This window comes from Bufo gargarizans, chromosome 6 (assembly GCF_014858855.1).
Source record: "Bufo gargarizans isolate SCDJY-AF-19 chromosome 6, ASM1485885v1, whole genome shotgun sequence".
Classification (NCBI taxonomy): Eukaryota; Metazoa; Chordata; class Amphibia; order Anura; family Bufonidae; genus Bufo; species Bufo gargarizans.
The window spans coordinates 32,438,520-32,461,746 of NC_058085.1; positions in this window are offsets into that span (position 1 = coordinate 32,438,520).

Consider the following 23,227-nt stretch of genomic DNA (forward strand, 5'->3'; position numbering starts at 1 on the left):
CTATATAACCCCTGAACACCCTACAATAGTGAGGGGACACGACCACCGGATCCCTACACCAGACACGGAGGGAGTCAGGGTCACCTGGGATCCAGCAAACAGAAAATAACAGATAAATGTTCAGCACTTAACTTTGTAGCAGACTGGAAAACAAGATCAGCATGCACACACACTCCAGGAAGTAGTATAAGCCGCCCAGTAATGCATTATGGGGCGGAATTTAAAGGGATGCAATCAGTCCAACTACATGACAGCTGAGAGAGGCTAACAAGATGAGGAACTGAACATCACAACAAAGAAACTCAAGGAGGAGGTTCTGAAAGGCTTCTGTCAGAGCTTCTCAGCTGTCTGGTTGTGACAGTACCCCTCCCTCTACGAGTGGACTCCGGACACTCAGAGCCCACCTTCTCAGGATGGGACCTATGGAAAGCCCTGATGAGACGAGAGGCCTTAATGTCCGTCACTGGGACCCACATCCTCTCCTCAGGACCATAACCCTCCCAATGAACAAGGTACTGGAGAGAACCGCGGACAAGCCGAGAATCCACAATCCTAGAGACCTGAAATTCAAGATTCCCATCAACCATAATCGGAGGAGGAGGCAAAGGCGAGGGTAAAATGGGTTGAACATAAGGTTTCAATAAGGACTTATGAAAAACATTATGGATCTTCCAAGTCTGAGGAAGATCAAGACGGTAGGCAACAGGATTGATGACAGACAGGATTTTGTAAGGCCCAATAAACCTAGGACCCAACTTCCAGGAGGGAACCTTCAATTTGATATTCTTGGTAGACAACCACACCAGATCACCAACATTCAGGTCCGGACCAAGCACACGTCTCTTATCTGCCACACGCTTATATCTCTCATTCATGCTCTTTAGATTATCCTGAATCTTTTGCCAAATAGATGACAAAGACGAGGAGAATCTGTCCTCATCAGGTAAACCAGAAGACCCCTCTCCCGAGAAAGTCCCAAACTGCGGATGAAACCCATATGCACCAAAAAATGGTGACTTATCAGAGGACTCCTGACGACGGTTATTTAAAGCAAACTCAGCAAGGGACAAAAAAGAACACCAATCCTCCTGATTCTCCGCCACAAAACAGCGCAGATATGTCTCCAGATTCTGATTGACGCACTCTGTCTGGCCATTCGACTGCGGGTGGAAAGCAGAAGAGAATGACAACCGAACCCCCAAGCGAGAACAGAAAGCCTTCCAGAATCTGGAAACAAACTGCGTGCCCCTATCAGAGACTATGTCTGAAGGAATACTGTGTAATTTGACAATGTGATCAATAAATGCCTGCGCCAGCGTCTTAGCATTGGGCAAACCAGGAAATGGGATGAAATGCACCATTTTGCTAAAACGGTCCACCACCACCAGAATCACAGTCTTCCCTGAGGAACGAGGCAGGTCCGTTATGAAGTCCATGGACAGATGTGTCCAAGGACGGGAAGGAATGGGTAAGGGAAGGAGAGGACCTGATGGCCGTGAATGAGGGACTTTGGCACGAGCGCAAGTCTTGCAGGCTGCCACAAAACCCTCAACCGACTTACGAAGCGCAGGCCACCAGAATCTCCGAGCGATGAGATCCAGTGTGGCTCTTGCCCCCGGGTGCCCAGCAAGGACCGTATCGTGGTGTTCCTTAAAAATCTTGTGTCTTAAAGAGATAGGCACAAACAACCTCCCAGGAGGACAAAGATCACGAGCCTCTGACTGGGCTGCCTGCACCTCTGCCTCCAATTCAGAAAAAAGAGCAGAGACCACCACACCTTCAGCCAAATTGGGACCCGGGTCTTCAAAATTCCCGCCTCCCGGAAAACAACGTGACAGGGCATCTGCCTTCACATTCTTAACTCCAGGGCGGAATGTGACAACAAAATTAAACCTAGAAAAGAACAAAGACCATCTGGCCTGTCTCGGGTTCAGACGCTTGGCTGATTCCAAGTAGGCCAGATTTTTATGATCAGTAAATACGGTAATAGGGTGTCTGGCTCCCTCTAGCCAATGGCGCCATTCCTCAAAATCCAACTTGATGGCCAACAATTCCCTATCTCCCACATCGTAATTTCTCTCTGCGGAGGAGAGTTTTTTCGAGAAAAAGGCACACGGTCGCCATTTGGCAGGAGAGGAACCCTGAGACAAGACCGCCCCCACACCCACCTAAGAAGCATCAACCTCAACTATGAAGGGTAAAGAAATATCAGGTTGCACCAAGATGGGAGCGGAAGCAAAATTCTCCTTGATATTAGAAAAAGCCTTACGCGCCTCTACTGACCAAGAAGAAAAATCTACCCCCTTTCTGGTCATATCAGTGAGTGGTTTAACAATAGAGGAATAATTCAAAATAAACTTCCTGTAATAATTGGCAAAGCCCAAAAAACGCATCAGCGCCTTCTGATTCTCAGAAAGCTCCCACTCAAGCACAGCGCGGACCTTCTCGGGGTCCATGCGAAAACCAGAAGCGGAGAGAAGAAACCCCAGAAATTGAATTTCTGGAACTGCAAACACACATTTTTCCAGTTTCGCATATAATTTATTCTCCAGCAGGATGAGCAAGACCTGACGTAAATGTTCCTTATGAGTTTTGAAATTAGGAGAAAAAATCAAAATGTCATCCAAATACACTAATACAAATTTTCCCATCAAATGATAAAAAATGCTGTTCACGAAATGCTGAAAAAAGGCTGGGGCATTCATCAAACCAAAAGGCATAACCAAATTTTCAAAATGGCCCTCAGGGGTATTGAAGGCCGTCTTCCATTCGTCTCCTTCTCTGACCCTGACCAGGTTGTATGCCCCTCTTAGATCTGATTTGGAAAAGACTTTAGCCCCAACAACCTGGTTAAACAGGTCCGGGATCAGAGGAAGCGGATAAGGGTCAAGAATAGTGATACTGTTCAGCACCCTGAAATCCAGACAAGGTCTTAAAGAACCATCTTTTTTCTTAACAAAGAAAAAACCAGCGGCAACAGGTGACTTCGAGGGTCGTATGTGTCCTTTTCTCAGACTCTCAGAGATATAAGCACACATAGCAATCCTCTCAGGTTGGGAAAGATTGTATAAACGAGATTTAGGCAGTTTGGCGCCTGGGATGAGATTAATAAGGCAATCGTACTCCCTGTGCGGGGGCAAATCCTGAACTCCACTCTCAGAGAAGTAATCCGAAAATTCAGAGTGAAAAGATGGTACAGTCTTAGTAGCAACCTCAGAAACAGATGTCGTAAGGCAATTCTCTCTGCAAAAGTCACTCCAACCATTTATTTGCCTTGCTTGCCAATCAATGGTGGGGTTATGTTTAGTGAGCCAGGGTAGCCCCAACACTAGAGGAGTAGACAAACCGCTAAGGACGAAACATGACACATCCTCAACATGAGCATCACTCACAATTAAACGGATATTGTGAACTATGCCCTTTAATGATTTCTGAGAAAGTGGAGCGGAATCAATAGCAAAAACAGGAATATCCTTTCCCAAAGTGCGCACCTGGAAACCATGAGTTATTGCAAATTGATTATCAATGAGATTGACAGCTGCTCCACTATCCACAAAAATCTCACAAAAAATGTTCTTGCTCTCTAGCGCCACCCTAGCCGGCAGGACAAAACGGGAACTACAAGCAAACGGAAAACCTTCAATTTCCGCCTCAACCCTGCCAATAGTAACAGACGGAACATTTTTAAAAGATTTTTTCCTGTTTGTTTCTTTATTACTCCCAGAAAACTGCCTGAATCTCCTAGAACACGGGTGTCAAACACAAGGCCCGCGGGCCGAATCCGGCCCGCCAGACCTCGTCATCTGGCCCGCCGCCGGCCGCCAGGCGGCCCCTGCAGGAAGTGATAATAAATCGCATAAGGAGCGCTGTGTATTACCTACTACTCAAAACTACAAGCGCTCGCCGAGAGGAGGGAGGAGGCAGTTATGTCATATGTTTATAGTGGTGTCTATTAGTTAGACCCACCATAAAGTGTTCTCAGTAGTCTCAAATATCTGTATGCTGTTAACTGAGTTTGCCTTTGTGTATTTAATATAAGATTTAACTTTTATTCTTATTATTTAAAATAAATATGAGACAGCTGAATTTAGTGAAACTGCTGCGCTGTTTAGAGACAGAAGGGGCCAGTTATGTAGTACAGGTTAGAGGTACTATGGCTGGTCAGTTTGTATATAGAGGACAACATTAGTATATTTTACTAGAATTCCCTATATCTCCACCCTACTTGACCTACTCTAGTCAGGGTGATGACCTAAATGGCTGTAGTCGGGAACCTCGGACCTGTTCTATAATTCCCTATTCTCTTACCTCTCTGCTGTTGAATCCCTTTCCTTTTATCCGACGCGTTTCGCCTGATTAGGCTCCTCAGGGACTAAGGAAGATTATCCGGTGTTGCAAGCAGTGGCTCTCATCCGGTTCGATCATGCGGCAGTGGCGGCGTTTGTGAAGCTGTGTCTCACTTTTGTGCGCCTCGCTCCTCCCCTCTATGGAATACACCAATCATCGGGTCAGGTTCGGACGTACTGATGGCGCTCCCCCTTATGAATATTCACGAGTCTGCTTCCCCGCTGAGACATGCGCAGACTTGAGCTGCGTCTTACGTCAGGCTGTCCGGCTATGCTCAGCTGTAGTCAGGAGGTGACGTGGCGTGTGGGAGTGGTTTGTCGTCATGGGGATCTCAAGCCGCGTCCCCGGCTGGCTTACTATTACGCAAGATATTCCTATCTCCTGGAATCCTGTGGGTAATTCGATTTGATTAATAGAGAAAGCAAGCAGGGCTACTCTAGATGGACAGAGAATAGATAATCCTGTATTTTTTGCTGAGTTATGTTATATTATTAGCTATCATAGTAGCCATCATTTTAGGTATTCTCTACAGGGTTATGATATTTTGATAGTCATCAATTTGATATTATCGGCCATCTTATTTTATATGGGTGACTATATGAATTCTTATGAAATTATGCAGTTTATATGCTGATTTTTATAATATAATACATTGTTGTGTATAGATATATGGGTTCTAGATACTTATATTTTGATGCTTATATATATTTTTATAGGGACCTTATGAGAATATTTATTTATTTATTTATTTACTTATAGGAAGGGTTTGTAGGAGAGATATTCATTTAAGCCGTTTGGTGTGACTGACTTGAGTCTATAGATCCATCTGGCCTCTGCCTTCAGAATTAGTTTATCCCAGTCTCCTCCTCTCTTGGGTTTAGGGACATGTTGGATCCCCATAAACTGAAGGCATGCCACGTTGCCTCCATGGCATTGGTTAATGTGTCGAGCCACGGATGTGTCCTTCTTGTTTTGTATATCATTATAATGATCTCTAATGCGTCTCCTGAATTCTCTTTTAGTCTTTCCTACATAGTCTAGCGGGCAGGAGCACTGTGCGAGGTATACTACCCCTGTGGTTAAACAGTTCACGTAGTCACGGTTGGTATATTGTCTTCCTGTATGTGAGCACGTGAATGTTTTTGTTTTCTTTATCTGGCTACACGCCAGACATCTGCCACATTTAAATGTGCCCGTAGGTTTCCTAGATAACCAGTTCCCAGGACTAGTGGGGGGTAGGTAATGACTATTGACTAGTCTGTCTTTCAGACTTTTACCCTTCCTATAGGTTATTGCTGGATGTGGACCTATAATCTCTTCAAGGTCAGGATCAGTTTTTAGTATGTCCCAGTATTTTGTAAATATCTGCCTTACTTGTCTATGGGCATTATCAAAGGTCCCTATGATCCGTGTGTTTTTAGAGGAGGTCATGTAGTCAATTCTCTTTTTCTTCGGAATTAGTAGCCCATCCCTATTCTCTGAGACAGCCGTCTCATAGGCCACTCGGAGTACACCATCTGGGTATCCTCTGTCTCTAAATCTGCATCTTAATTCTTCTGCCTCACTCTTAAATTTTCTAAAAGTCGAGCAGTTAAATCTTATATTAAATACACAAAGGCAAACTCAGTTAACAGCATACAGATATGAGGGAGGAGGCAGGCTGCGAGGATGGGCGCTGGCAGTGTGAGTCATACGTCACGCGCCTGCGCCGCCCACTTTATGAATGAAGCAGGCGGCGTGGGCGCATGACGTATGACTCACACTGCCAGCGCCTGTCCTCCCGGCCTGCCTCCTCCCTCCTGCCTACCGAGCGGCGAGCGCTTGTAGTTGTAAGTACTAAACAGCGCTCATTATGTGATTATACGCACAACAATTTACTATTAGAGATGCGATTATACAGTGAGCGGGGCCCGTGTAGTGGAATACAGTCACTGCATGGGCCCCGCTGTCATTATAAAAGCAGATGCCGGCCCCCAGCCATGTATTGAGGGTCATTCACTACACTACAGGGACACTTATGGAGGGGATCTGTGGATGACACATAGCATAAGATGCTATATATGTGTCATCCACAGATCCCCCCCATAACTGTCATACACAGATCCTCATAACAGTGCCATCCAGAGAGCCCAATAAGTGTCACCACAGATCCCCCATAAGTGTCACCACAGATCCCCCATAAGTGTCACCACAGATCCGCCATAAGTGTCACCCACAGATCCGCCATAAGTGTCACCCACAGATCCCCCATAAGTGTCACCCACAGATCCCCCATAAGTCCGATACAACCGTCCCTTTGACGGTGACCAAACTGCTGATGCGGCCCCCGATGAATTTGAGTTTGACACACCTGTCCTAGAAGGACAAACATTTGCCAAATGATTTATACCTCCACAACAAAAACAAACCCTCCCATGCAAGCTGAATCTTCTATTGTCAGAAGCAATCAACCCCAGCTGCATGGGCTCCTGCTCAGCAGGGGCTGACAGCGACCTAGACCCCTGCGCACAGAATGAGACCGCTGCACTGTCCTGGGACTGAGTATGACAGGAAGGGGACATCTCTCCTTTCTCTCTAAGATGCCTGTCAATACGAACGGCCTGTGACATAGCAGTGTCCAAAGAAATAGGCCTCTCATGAAAGGCAAATGCATCTTTCAATCCCTCTGAAAGACCATGGCAAAATTGACTTCGGAGTGCAGCATCATTCCAACCAGTATCAGCGGCCCATCTCCAAAATTCTGAGCAGCATATTTCTGCGGATTGTTTACCCTGGCATAATAGACGTAGTCTAGACTCAGCCAGAGCAATACGATCCGGATCATCATATATCTGACCCAGGGCTAAAAAGAATTCATCCACTGAACGGAGAGGCCGTGCCCCCTCCGGCAGCGAAAAGGCCCAAGACTGAGCATTACCCCTGAGCAGCGATATAATGATCCCCACCCTCCGTTCCTCATCTCCAGAGGAATGGGGAAGAAGGCGAAAATGGAGTTTACAAGCCTCTCTAAAACGCACAAAATTCTCACTACCCCCGGAGAACGTATCCGGGAGTGAGATCTTAGGCTCAGAACAAGCTCCATGAACGCAAGCTGAACCGGTCACTTGAAGCTGAGAAAAAGTCTTACGGAGATCAGCTACCTCCAATGAAAGACCCTGGAAGCGTTCAGCCAAAAGTGAAACCGGATCCATGCTTGAGACGGTTTTGGCGGCTTATAATGTCACGGACAGTGTACAGGAAACAAGACAAAGCAACATGCATATATGACTCACTGGATCCAAAGCTAAGGAACCAAAGGGAGACCCCTGCACAAGACCTGAGACTTTCCCTGGCTGCTCAGCCTATGCAAAGATCCCAGAGATGGATGGTTGCATATCCACGTACCTCGACTATATAACCCCTGAACACCCTACAATAGTGAGGGGACACGACCACTGGATCCCTACACCAGACACGGAGGGAGTCAGGGTCACCTGGGATCCAGCAAACAGAAAATAACAGATAAATGTTCAGCACTTAACTTTGTAGCAGACTGGAAAACAAGATCAGCATGCACACACACTCCAGGAAGTAGTATAAGCCGCCCAGTAATGCATTATGGGGCGGAATTTAAAGGGATGCAATAAGTCCAACTACATGACAGCTGAGAGAGGCTAACGAGATGAGGAACTGAACATCACAACAAAGAAACTCAAGGAGGAGGTTCTGAAAGGCTTCTGTCAGAGCTTCTCAGCTGTCTGGTTGTGACAATATATGAGGGAAAAGACTCCCAAATCTGACCCCCCTTTCGCCCAGAATGTTCCACTACCCTCAGTACGAGGTCAGAATTATTTGGGACCTTGTATGCCTCCTGGTAAAGTAAAGGTTATCATATTTATGTTGACAATTTCTATTCTAGTGTTCATGTTCTAGTGTTTGAAATAGGAACACTGAGTTGTGGTAATAAAGAGAAATATAAGGGGCCTCCCCCCAAAAATCTGGTGGACTAAAAATTGAGGCCTGGCAAAAACAGGACCTTGTGTAATGACAGTCTTATGATGACAACAAAGATGTTTTCCTCCTCACATCCATTCATGCAGACAGCAGCATCCCGGTTCCTGTAAGAGGAAGTCCCCAAACCTGTGTGTATATAGGAATACATCGAAAACATGGGAGGGTTGGATCTAGCTGCTCAAATGTAACAGCCATGCAGCACTTAATACAAACAGCGCTGTACAAGTCTCTTATAATTTACCGGAAAACAAAGATCTTGAGCACCTGAAATAAGTAATTAAAGGGGTTGTCTGATTTCAGCAAACAGCATTTATTATGTAAAAGAAGTGAATACAAGACACTTACTAATGTATTGTTATTATCTATATTGCTTCCTTTGCTGGATAGAATTATTTTTCCAATACATTATATACTGCTTGTTTCCATGGTTATGACCACCCTGCAATCCATCAGTAGTGGCCCTGCTTGCACACTATAGGAAAAAGCACCAGCCTATGTGCGGTCCGATGGTCCCGGCCACCAGAGAGGCCGGCGCTTTTTCCTACACTGTGCAAGCACGACCACCACTGCTGGATTGCAGGGTGGTCATAACCATGGAAATGAGCAGTGTATAATGTGATGGAAAGATAAATACAGCCAGCAAAGGAAGCAATATGGAGAATCACCATACATTAGTAAGTGCCTCAGACAACCCCTTTAAAGGGTTTATCCCATAACTAATGTAAAAAATGAAAATCAGACATCATATAGTACATGACAACCCCTTTCTAACAAAGCTAGAACCAGTCCTGTACCTCACATGGCTCCAGAGATCTCCCCATTCATTGCTCTGCTAGATTTATATCAAGCTGACAGCTCAAGGGGAGTGTCTTTTCTGCTGCAGCTCAGGAGGCGTGTCTCAGCTCTCCCTATCACAGCTCAGGGGTGTGTCTCAGCTCTCCCTATCACAGCTCAGGGGGCGTGTCTCAGCTCTCCCTATCACAGCTCAGGAGACGTGTCTCAGCTCTCCCTATCACAGCTCAGGGGGCGTGTCTCAGCTCTCCCTATCACAGCTCAGGGGGCGTGTCTCAGCTCTCCCTATCACAGCTCAGGGGGCGTGTCTCAGCTCTCCCTATCACAGCTCAGGATGAAACTGAGCATGTGCGGCCTTCTCAGTGAACAGGTAAAATAAATAAGAGAAAACAAACAGCAGGTGGCGCTCTACAGATACATTTTATTGAATAGCTCAGTGGCTATGCTAGATTTTTAATTACATGCAATGACAAAAGTATTAAGATCCAGGTGCTGGTTTGACAACTGTAGAATATTTTTCATGAGACAACCTCTTTAAGTAATTATTGTTTGAAGAGTAGACAGAAGCAGATGCATATTCTATTGCAGTGAGGCCAGTAAAAGGATAGCTCTTTCGAACTGAAAAAAAGCCAACAGCCCTACAAACATTTTTTATGTTTGTTACAAAAGCGGAATTAGAAAAGATGCCGATTATCAGTGGGACACTTGTCGGGAAAGCCGGGGTTGCACATCAAATACTTTTTGTTCTTACCATTCTTCTCTAAAGTAGTAATTTTTTTTCTCTAATTTTTTAAAATCCCATTTGCCATTTCCATAAAGACAGACACATTATCCGATTTCTATTCAAAGATCGCTCATTGGACCATTCCAATTACCCCGTCTGACTCTTCTTTACTAATTGTCTTTGTTACTGGTTTTGTTCTTTTCTGTTATTAGGTATTAAATATTTTCTTAGGTCGGCAGTGTGTGCCCTTCCTTCATCTCTCTCATTCCAAAAGTAACCCACAGCGTGACAACCTAAAATAAAACATTCCATTAAAACCATTTTCTATGTGTATTATGCTCTGCCGCTTTAGAACATCTGACAATAGTGCCTGGAATTCATCTGAGCCCAAAATTTCTTGAGGCATTTCCTGCTCTCCTAAAATTGTAGCTTAAAAAAAACAATATGATCGACATAATCGCCATATACCTAAATAAATATCTCCAGGGTTTTCAAAATGGATTCACTTCGCGGGGCGTTTTTGCGAGTTCAGATTCTCTGCAAGTGTGGATTGGGTCTATAAGTCATTCAAGCTCCTCTACCATGTGGCATAACAGATTTCGGCATTTAGGAAAAATTGGGGTTTGCCTTATGTGTGATTCCTATAAGTGATGCATTTTTGAAAAAAAAATTAATGTTATTTTTTACACTAGCTATGTATTCATTTCTACAACAAAATTTTTAAACTACTGACTACACCCCCAGGTGAATTATTTAAAGGCTTTCATTTCCAAAATAGGGTCACTCTTTGGGACATTATACTTTTATAATGCAGAGCCCATTCTTTATGGGCTCTGCAAATGTGACATGGCACCCATAGACCATCTGTGAAAAACCAATCTCCAGATTACAAATGGTGATCTATCCATTCTGAGCCGTGTTGTAAAACAACAGATTGTGGCTGCACCTGGGGTATTGCTGTACCCGGGAGAACACATTAAAAAAATTATGGGGTAGCAGAAGCTGGACACAAAATATTGGGCACTGAATTGGCATAATTGTGGAAAATGAGCAATTTTCACTCTGCACTCTCCACGGGTCAAAAAACTAACTATACCCCTAGAGGAACTCCTTGAGGAGTTTAGTTTCCAACATTGGATCCCTTCTTGGGAGATTCCACTGTATTAGTTCCTTAGGGGCCCTGCAAATGCAACATCTGTGCTCAAAAAACCAAATGGTGGACCTTCTCTTCAGAGACCTGCTGTGTGCCCAAACAGCAATTTATGACCACATAACAGATATTATCGAACTCGGGAGAACCGCATTATGGGGTGCTTTTTGTCTGATCGATTGTGAAAATGAAAAAAATATATATCTAAACTACATATCATTGAAAAAAAATATGTTTTTATTTTCATAGCCAAATTCTAATAAATTCTAAGAAACGCCTGTGTGGTCAACATGGTCACAACTAGTGACAAATTGACTTTGATCAGAATTTTGGGGGAAATGTGATTCTCCGCGAAGCCAAATTTCCCCATGCTTCGTGGTAAAGATTAAATTTTTTCTGAAATGGCGTTAAAAAAACTCCTCCATATTTGCCTCATCCATTTGCGCGCAAAGAAGCAGTCGAGTGGGGTTACGTATGACATCACCACGCCGGTGCGCTGGCCGGGTGCGGTGACGTCATTAAACCCTGAAAGGCCAAAAATGTTGCTTCATTTGCCACGATCAGCGATAAATGCAGCAATGCGCTTCTTGACCAAGTAATATGTCGCAAATCAAATTTCTTTGTGAAATTCAGCGAAACAGCCGAATTGAATTTTTCTAAACTTTGTTAAACTCTAGTCACAACCCTCCCAAGATGACTTTCTTAATGGCTGTCATTTATGGGGTGTTTCTTCTGTTGGGGCACCTCAAGGCCTCTGTTAACCTAACTTGGCTCCTGAAAAACATTGTAATAAAAAGAAGACCCCCAAAAGGCACTCCTTCATTTCTGCAGCTTATGCTGGGGTCAAGTAACACACTAGGCCCACGTCTGGGATAGTTCTATAAACTACAGAACCAAGGTAATATATTTGAAGTTACATCCCCTGTTAACTGTGAGGCGTTACAAAAATGAATGGATTAAATTGGAAAATTTGCAAAAAAAAATATTTTTTTTTTTACATTTCAACCTCATTCTGCTTTATAGGCTATGAACTCCTTTGGGGGCAATTTTGGGGTTTATTATAAATTTACTGCCCCTTTCTCTGTAAAGCCTAAAAAAAACTTTCCGTAAATGTAGGATTTTTCAAATATAGAAAAACTAAGAAATTGGACCAAAATTTACCAGTAACATTGAGTAAATGTGTTATGAAAAATGCAGTCTCACAATCACTTGGATATTTAAAAGCTTTCCAAAAGTTATTACCACAAACGACACATTTGAAAGATGGGGCTGCAACTGTGAGGTCAAAACTGTCGGTCTTCTTAAGGACTTAACGCCTTACTGACATCCCCAGTACATGTACAGTGTTTAAGATGGGGGCGTTAATGTCTGCGCCTAGTGAGAACGCCGATAGCAGACATTTAACTCATCAGATGCCATTGTCAAAAGTGACTCGGAAGGGATCCTCCACGTGGCAATCGGGAGAGCCATTCATTGGTTGTGAAAGGCAGGAGCCTACTGGTGGCTCTAATGCCTATCACAGGTATATTCCAATGTAGGCCTGCAGGTCGAAGCACTACATTGGAATATACTGAATTTAAGGAATGCCAAAAGTATAGATACTAAAGGGAAAATACAATTTAGGAAGCATCCATGATGCTTTCTCCTCCCATCCCAGTGATCACCAGATAAAGGACCTGCGTTCAGCTTTGCATTTAGGTCACAGAGGATGTATCCACACCATAACATGGGCTACTATGTCGGCCTCAGCTAATTAAGCACTCTGCAATAAAAAAGTGAAGCCATATTAAAATTCCCCCCCAAAGGTCCTAATAAGGGGCACATTGTGTAAAATAAAAATTAATACAAAAAAAGGGCAGCTTTCAGCCCTGCCCCCACTGATTATGAACTACCTATCCCCTGTATAAAAACAACCATAAGTGAGAAGGAATGTTAGTTGCATATTTTTTCCCCTTTTTACTACATTTCCTTAGCTTTAAAAAATAAACACAATGGGGGAGCAGAGCGGATGCACCATGTCAAATGGGTTTTCCGAGACTTCACCTACTGATCATCTGTTTTGAGAAGGCACTGGCAACGCCAGGTTCCTGTCAGCACCACAGCCTTCTCTTTGCTCACCAAGCACAGCACCCTACATGGAATAGTGACTGTACTTCAACGAGGCTGAGCGGCACCTAGGCCATGTGACCAATCAGCTGCTCCACAGGGGTCCGGTGGTAAATGCTCTCCTGCATTCAACTGTATCGCCATCCTCAGGACAGTGAACTGTAGTGGGGGTGGCAGTATTTTGTTCTGCACAGTGATGTTTGGTTCTGCTATACTATGGTATCGCTGGCCCTACCTAGTTCTCTTGTCCCTGCCTACTTGTGTTGACCCGGTCTTCTGTAAGTTTGGACCAGCGTACAACATGGGGCCACTTTTATTTTATTTTTTTCCCAAGGACACTTAAAATTCCCAGTCAGCCTCTGGCTTCAGCAACAGGTTACTGATTATAGCGTAAGCTCTGTGCATTTGTATCCCGTAAATCCTCGCATATTTCTAGCATTTAGTCCTTTTGTAGATGGTTCTTGTCAGCATTCTTGCCAAGTTCTTGTTTCGGAATTTTGTAAATTGTAGTTTGCTTTTTCTTTGTTTCTTACTTGCTTTGGTCATGTTTGCTCAGTTTTAGTTTCTTGTCTCTGGGACCTGGTGTCCTCCTACTGTTGCCATATGGTCGGTATTATAAATGAGGGATTTATTTGTGTTTGGTTTGACGGTCAGTGTAGGAATAGATCAAGGGAAAGAATTAGGGACATCTGGAGTAAGATTCAGATTTTCCATTTGTTCTCCTTTTTTATCTTCCTCTGTCTGCTTCATTACCTGACTGTCCTCATCATCTTTCTGCTTCATTACCTGATTGTGCTCATTAGAGATGAGCAAATTTCTCAAAAATTCAATTCGGTCGGTTTGCCAAATTTTTCAAAAAGATTTGATTGGATCCGAATTTATTTGTGGCGATTCTGGTATACAGCGGTCTCAGGTCCAGGAGCCTGACCGCTTACAACCCCGGTTTCCATGCGACTCTCATCACTACTTGCCCACCTACTGGAGGAAGCTGCGGATGTCTCCTCCAGATCTTGGCTGGGCATGAGCTGCTGACTTTCCTCTAGTGGCTTGTCCTCGCTGAAAAGTGGTGCCAAACCTACGGTATATAATACTTCTAGCGCTGAGGGAACTGAAAATGACAGAGGAAGGTTCGGGATAGGTGGCCCCCACAGAGCCTGCTCCTGGGCCATGCCAACTAAGGTTTGTGTCAGATGAACCCACCGACTCTTGGCTGGGTGGTGTCTGATGTCACTAGCGACGAAGTCGAAGACCAAGTCAGCCATTCTAGCACCCCTGGTTTGCTGGTCAAGACACGACCACTAGCTGACACTGGGAGCTCAGGCCTCTCGAAGTGACCCCTTCTGCCATGGCCCCCTTACTGTGCTGCTACTTCTGCCTGCGAAATAAACATTTTGGCCACTGCCCGTTCCCTTTGAAGGGCCTGTCATCTGCCTGTCTGACATACTGTAAAATAAAAGAATTAAATTTAAATAATGCACCCCAGAAAAGGCTGTAGTACAATTTAACTTCACCGCAGAACAGCAATTAAGACGTATGCTTTTTCCTATTAATTAACCCCCTAAAAAAAATATAACAATCAAAACGGCTAATAAGACGTACGTATATTTCCTATTAATACACCCCGTAAATGGCTGTAGTACAATGTAACTTCACAGCTGAACGCCAAATTAAGACATAGTCTTTTTCCTATTAATAAACCCACCCAAAAATATATAACAATCAAAATTCACCGCAGAACGGCTAATAAGACGGGGGTGGGGGAGAGCTGATGGCACTGGGGGGGAATGAAGGGTGTTGGGGACTGATGGCAGGGGGTCTGATGAGGTTTTATAAAGGAAAACAGTCCATTAATTCATTTTTTCTTATTAGAGTACTCGATTCATCGTAAAAAAATAATCGATAGAATACTCAATTTCTAAAATAATCGTTTACTGCAGGACAAGTTATACAGGTTGTTCCTACTGTAAGTCCTAGGAATATCTGAGAATTGAAGAGACATCATTAGTACCTGGGAAACTTGTGGAGCTATTTGCACAATCACAGAAAGTGAGAAGATAAGCTTTTGTGCTATCCTCAAATTATCTTGTGACACTGCCACCTGTACAAGGGCGGCCTATATCAGGCAGTAAATATCCAGTCAGTTCTTGTAGCCGACGTGTTAAAAGGTGAAAAAATAGGCAAGTGTAAAGATTTGAGAGACGTTGACAAGGACTAAGTTGTGATGTGGGATGTTCTTGGTATTTGGTGGTTAGTACGTACCAAAAGTGATCCAAGAAAGGACAAAAGGAGTCCTCTCTGCTCTGCACTGATCAGGAACCGTCACCCTGAAACAGCTGTCTGCAGATGAGATGCTGGCTTATTTATTATCCAAGTCATGTCTCTTGGACATGACTTTAACAGTCACATTAACATTGGAAAAAACCCTCCCAAAAATGTCACTTTTTTATTGTAGATTTTTTATGTGTGTCTGCAGTAAATCCTGTTGGCGCACAACTCCGGGGGCACAAGTACATTTTAATCCCTTAGTGACAGTTAATTTTAGCCTTAAGGACCAATAATTTTTCCCCCCTTGTATTCCAGCAGTCATAAATTTTACATTTTTTCTTCTAAATTTTTATTTTATTTTGTGGAATTAGTTGTAGGTTTTTTAGGAACAATTTTTGGGTATATATAGTGTATTAAATAAATGTTATTATTTAATTTTTATGAAAAAACATTATTTGGTGGAATTTATTTATGGTGTTCACTGTGTGGTAAAAATAACATAACTTTATTATGTGGTCCGTACAATGATAATATAGCCACAGTTATATCTATTTTTACTATTTTTCCTTTCCTCCTGCAGGCTGTCAACTCCCCCACTGCTTCCCCTCCTCCAGACTGCAAGGGACAGGGGTTGCCTGCTTTAGATGCTCATATCTCTGGTTTAGTAGCAGCTACAGATATGGGATTTGTATTGGCATTCCAAGCTTTCAAACAATGCTAGAATGACAGCAATATCTTCAGTACATGGGAAGATATCAGTGTTAGAAATCGGGATACAATGAATGCAGCTTAAAGTGAAAGTAAAAGCAGGTTTTAACCTTAATTATTCCCGACTCGAATTCTAACAGTGATATCTCCTGCTTATCTTGAGCTAATGCTGTCACTGCATGAAAGCTAGGAATGCTAGCTTTCAAACAAGACCACGACCATGCTACCAATCAGGAGATATCAGCAGCTAAAGCAGCCCCCCCCCCACTCAAATTCTGCCGAAGCCCAGCTCCAGCAGAACAGTTTGGCTAAGGCTACAGTTGTCACACAAAAGTAGCGCGACAATTTTTATAATGGTAGTCATTGGTGTCACACTGCGACATGCACATTTTTGTGCAAATTGTCGCATCGCAGCATGTCGCAGTGCGACACCATTGACTACAATTGTAAAAAATGTTGTGCAACACTGTTTTTGTCACGCAACACGTGTCGCCATGTAGCCCTAGCCTTAAATACTTTTCCCAGAGCTGAGTTCCAGCAAAGCAGGTGGTTAAAAGGTCGAAGACTGACTTATACAATATCTGCCTTATATCTGGTGGCATTAGAGGCGGAGCTTGTTAAGAGCTCATTTGCATACATTCTTCCCAGAATTCCAGAGGAGGTTTCCTGGCCTATAAATCTCCATAGGGAGATATTGTATTCCTCAAAGCCAAGAAAGGACAATAACCAGGGGACCTTTGACTCATTGATGTACGTGGGGAGCAGATGCGAGCCGATCTGTGTAAGCCGTTTTGGCCAATTCTTACTACGAGGTTTCACTGGAGTCAGGGCCTTGTTCAGACAGGCATAGTTACTAGTCAGGCCCAATTTTAGCATCTTTATTAGTACTTCAGGTTCTGAACTAGCTGCACGTCCTGTAAATGGAGCATCAAATGATTATTTTAGTTCAGTTCATTAGAGCTGCGGTCAGGCCGGTCCTTGCCTGTACAGATGTAGCACTGGTAGTCCAGCTCCATACTGCGGAAGTCTTCTCACTGTGGGAGTCTTCTCTGGGATCTCACCCCATATGTCCTCCATTCTCCACCACCTTTCCCTCTTCTGCTAGCTCTTGGTTCAGCTTCCCTGTGTAAGAATGAAACCTTCTCCCGGTCATGGCTCTATCAGGACGTGTTCACACCAGGCAGAGGAGATGGGACTGATTATCGGTTTCTGCAGGATTTACATGGATTTCTGCAAACCTCATTCAGATGAGCAGAACAGTCACGCAACAAACCTGCCGTGTGTAGACACACCCGTATACTCCAGAGCTGTATTCACAATTCTGCTGTGAAAACAAACCTTTACAGGAAGGTGAGGAAGGGCTTTTGGAACATGTTGGTTCCACACCCCAGAAGATAAAGCAGAGGAGGACTTGTTCTGAACGGAAGATGGGGAGGAGAGGGTCAGGAACATGAAGTTGTAGACAGGAGGAGGGACCTCCAGAACCAGAGAGAGGGAAAGAAAAGGACCACAGGAAATAAGATATAGCTTCCATTACATCATCTGCAGTACTGGAAGAGAAGTGATAGTTACACACACAGCTCTGCTACATGCACATTTCACAACTTGCTTACATGATATTTCAGATACATGCACATTATATATGACGCTCCTCTATATGCATGTCACACACTCAGCTCTGCCATATACAGCTCCCTAGGCTCATGTCACACAAATACAGCCCTGCTGCATTCACATACCGCACTACTATACATACATCACACACACACACACACACACACACAGCCTGCTACATACACATCACACAGAGACAGCTCTGCGACATACACATCACACAGAGACAGCTCTGCTACATACACATCACACAGAGACAGCTCTGCTACATACACATCACACAGAGACAGCTCTGCTACATACACATCACACAGAGACAGCTCCGCTACATACACATCACACAGAGACAGCTCCGCTACATACACATCACACAGAGACAGCTCTGCGACATACACATCACACAGAGACAGCTCTGCTACATACACATCACACAGAGACAGCTCCTCTACATACACATCCCACAGAGACAGCTCTGCTACATACACATCACACAGACACAGCTCCGCTACATACACATCACACAGAGACAGCTCTGCTACATACACATCACACAGAGACAGCACTGCTACATACACATCACACAGAGACAGCTCCGCTACATACACATCAGACAGAGACAGCTCCGCTACATACACGTCACACAGAGACAGCTCCGCTACATACACATCAGACAGAGACAGCTCCGCTACATACACGTCACACAGAGACAGCTCCGCTACATACACATCACACAGAGACAGCTCCGCTACATACACATCACACAGAGACAGCTCCGCTACATACACATCACACAGAGACAGCTCCGCTACATACACATCACACAGAGACAGCTCCGCTACATACACGTCACACAGAGACAGCTCCGCTCCATACACGTCACACAGAGACAGCTCCGCTACATACACGTCACACAGAGACAGCTCCGCTACATATATGTCACACAGAGACAGCTCTGCTACACACACATCACACAGAGACAGCTCTGGTCCATACACATCACACAGAGACAGCTCTGCTCCATACACATCACACAGAGACAGCTCCGCTACATACACATCACACAAAGACAGCACCACTACATACACATCACACAGAGACAGCTCCGCTACATACACATCACACAGAGACAGCCCCGCTACATACACATCACACAGAGACAGCTCTGCTACATACACATCACACAGAGACAGCTCCGCTACATACACATCACACAAAGACAGCTCCGCTACATACACATCACACAGAGACAGCTCTGCTACATACACATCACACAGACACAGCTCCGCTACATACACATCACACAGAGACAGCTCTGCTACATTCATACAGTCCCTCATGGGACACATAAACTTCAGGTCATCCGGCACGGATCACAACCAGCAGAGCAGCACCTGGTCATGTGACCCCCTGACTCCTCCTATACATGGTCACACGGTCATGACATCACCACAGTTCCTTTACCTCCTCCAGCAGCACAGCCTGGAGCCTGACTCCTCCCACACATGATCACATGACAATGACATCACCACAGGTCCTTTACCTCCTCCAGCAGCACAGCCTGACTCCTCCCACACATGGTCACATGCTCATGACAACACCACAGGTCCTTTACCTGCCCCAGCAGCACAGCCTGACTCCTCCCACACATGGTCACATGGCCATGACATCATGAAAGGTCCTTTAGCCCAGTAGCCTCCCCCATACATGTAGTGTCCAGCGGTGCAGGTGGAGGTATGTGTCCAGTCACCGCCTTTGTCTGTCAGGATTAAAAGTTATTTTTTTGAAACATGGGGAAAATGAACAATTGTAACCTGTGTCTTTGTGTTTCAGACGTCTCCTTCTGTCCTATGGGTCGGTACGAATCTGGTGATCCCAAATGTTGTATGTATTATGCCCTATTTGTAGCCAGGTGAGGTTTCGTTTTTTGTGAGGAAAGTCCTGTTTTTGAGAAAACAATTTTGTCATACGTAATAATTATTTATTAATGCCGTTCCCAGGAGTAAGAGCTTGATGGTCAATAAAGGGGTTGTCTCACGTCAGCCAGTGGCGTTTATCATGTAGAGGGAGTAATACAAGGCACCTAATAATATACTGTGATTCTCCATATTGCTTCCTTTGCTGGCTGGATTCATGTTTCCATCACATGATACACTGCTCGTTTCCATGGTTACGACCACCCTGCAGTCCATCAGTGGTGGTCGTGCTTGCATACTATAGGAAAAAGCAGTAGCCCATGGTCCCAGACACCAGAGAGGCCGGCGCTTTTTCCTACAGTGTGCAAGCACGGCCACCATTGATGGATTGCAGGGTGGTCGTAACCATGGAAACAAGACGTGTATAATGTGATGGAAACATGAATCCAGCCAGCAAAGAAAGCAATATGGAGAATCACAAGACATGTGTAAGTGCCTTGTATTAACTTTCTCTACTTTGTAAAGTGAGAGAGCCCCTTTAATATCTGATCGGTGGGGGTCCGACTCCTCTGCTGTTTGAAGGGGCTGCGGCACTATCGGAGCTTAGTGTTATCCATTCGATCGCGGCTGTGCGTAGTATTGCAGCTCAGCCCCTTTCTTTGGTCAGACCCCTACCAATCAGAAAATCATGACTAGAGATGAGCGAACTTCTGTTTTAAGTTCGGCGTCTAAAGTTCGGCTTCCGGTTAGCGGAGAATACCGATCTGGATCCGGATATGGATTCCGACTTCCGTTGTGGTCCGTGGTAGCGGAATCAATAATCGGCCATTATTGATTCCGCTACCACGGACCACAACGGAAGTCGGAATCCGGATCCAGATCGGGATTCTCCGCTAACCGGAAGCCGAACTTTAGACGCCGAACTTAAAACAGAGGTTCGCTCATCTCTAATCATGACCTATCCCAAGAAACACCTAGAAAACCCCATTGTTCTCTGTGCACTGTGTGAACAGACACGTGTCTCATATGGATTTTTGCAATTGTGGCGATACCGATTAGGCTACTTTCACACTCGCGTTTTGTGCGGATCAGTCATCATAGATCCGTTCAGATAATACAACCGTCTGCATCCGTTCTGAACGGATCCGCTTGTATTATCTTTAACATAGCCAAGACAGATCCGTCTTGAACACCACTGAAAGTCAATGGGGACGGATCCGTTTTCTATTGTGCCAGATTGTGTCAGTGAAAACCGTCCCCATTGACTTACATTGTGTGCCAGGATGGATCCGTTTGGCTCAGTTTCATCAGACGGACACCAAAACTGCAAGCGGCGTTGGAGACTGAACTGATGCCTTCTGAGCCCTGAACGGATCTCACAAACCTGATGCCAAACCGCCAGTGTGAAAGTAGCCTGTTGACAATCTATGTAAAATCCAAAATATTTTTATTGAAATGTGAATTATTTTCAATTTTTTTTTTCTAAATGTGTGTGTGTGTGTGGGGGGGGGGTTACATAATGAAAGTATTTGCCACACTCTGTTCACTTCTGTGGGACTGACAGACCACTGTCCACATCCGTCTCATAGAGGTGAATGAAGTGGTGGATCTACCACTCCTGGGCCTCTTCCACATGAGCGGTACAGAATGACACTGACGGTTTTGCATCTAAGTTGAATACGTTTTGTCGGATCCGTTATGCTGCCCATAGACTTCTATTCTTCCGTGGTGCATTCCGTTATAGTCTGTGGGAACGGAATCCATAATGGAGTTCTTACATAACTGAAATGCCGGACTTGGAAAAAACAGAAGTTCGCTCATCCCTAATGTTGAGCGTTATTCTTCAGTTTTTCTTCACGTGCGTGAAAAATGGTTGGACCCTGACACATTCCACATCGCTCATCTGAAACAGGCCTTAGAGAGGGGATTCAGGGACCCCTCATTCTAGGGATCGCTGGGGGTCAGCCCCACAATCTGATCTATATTTCCCCGTAGATAGGTGACAGATAAAAATGCATTGCTTAGCCACCCAGATGCCATGGTGTCTATCAACTACAGAATCTAGGATAATCCGGGAAAAAATACTGATGACATCATCGGGATCATCATTGTCACATCAGAAGGGGTCAGCTGTTTCAGAAAGCTGCTCTGGTGAGCGCAGCGGCCTCCCTGGCGCTTACCAAGCACAGCACTGTACATCATTTAGCGGTTGTGCCTGGTACTGCTGCTGCAACTAGGCCACATGACCGATGCATGTTGACGTCACATGGCATAGGAAGAGGCTGGGGGTGCTCACCGAGCCGATTGCGAGGGTCCCGGATAAACCTTTTTTTTTCTGTTTTGCCATATGGGATAAATATTAATAACTATTTTGCACATGGCGATGCCCGTGATGTTAATGTTTTTATTATTTATGTATTTTTATTTTTGAGAAAGTGGGGTGATATATGTATATAATTTTATTTTTATTTTTTGACAGTTTTTAATGGTTCACCTAGGGAACTCTAGCAATCAATCATTAGGTTGCTGTTCTCATTGAGTCTATAAGAACTGCACTGCCACAGGCAGGGGCTCCATAGGAACTAAAGTGCGGCAGCCCTCTATCACTCCTGAGTACAGGGGCTGCCACACACTACATCCGGCTCCCCTGATCTTCGTTGGGGGAGCCAGAGCACGGCCGGGTTTTTGACTTCCCAGGTGCCGTGGTCACATTTGACCACGGCATCTGAGGTGTTAAATGTATACGATAGTCCTCATCGTGTTATACTTATTTCCCTATCGTGGTGGCGTTAATGAATTTCTCCTGCTGCCGATTCCAGTGTAGACGACTGAGACGTGGATGAGCTTTATTAAATAGATGACGTCTGGATACGAGTGAAATATTGGAAAAGTCGATTTGGCTGCTTCGCCAAGTTTTACCCAAAAATTTGTTTGGTGACGAATGACTTTGTCTCGAAGTGTATTTCTTTGCAATAGTGCGTGCAATGACAGGGAGCGGTAATTGTGCAAAACACGGTGTAAAATAAAAAAACAAATAATACTTACCTGCTCCATTTGCTTGCGATAGGCCGGCTGCCGCCATCTTGCTTCAAGATCTGGTGCGAAATCTTGCACAGCCCGAGATGACGTCATTACTCCAGCCGGCGCGGGGACGTCATATGTCACCATGCACAAGATTCTGGCCAAGATCTTCAAGCAAGATGGCGATGGCCGGCCCGTCACTTCACTGGATATGGACTTTATCTTGAAATTCGGACTTTGTGGACTTTGATTCACTCAACACTAATGACTTCTATGAAAAACATACTCAGTCTCCAGGCTATGGAGGAGCAAGCTGTTTGTCGCTGTGTTTGGTTCAAAGTAAATAGGATTTATTAGTACATATGAAGATACAAGATCTGAGTCGTGGTGTAGCCATTAGTATATTATACTGAAAGATGGTGCCCGGTCAAGGAGTAGACCCGAAGAGTGCGCATAAAACAAGTGCAGTTTAAAGTGTGGCAAATGGCTACAATACAACATTTACACTTTTTATTATCTCCTCCGATGTCTCCTCTTATTATCTCCAGTAATTCTATTTTACATGGGATTTTGTAGGATTTTACATTGTCTCAT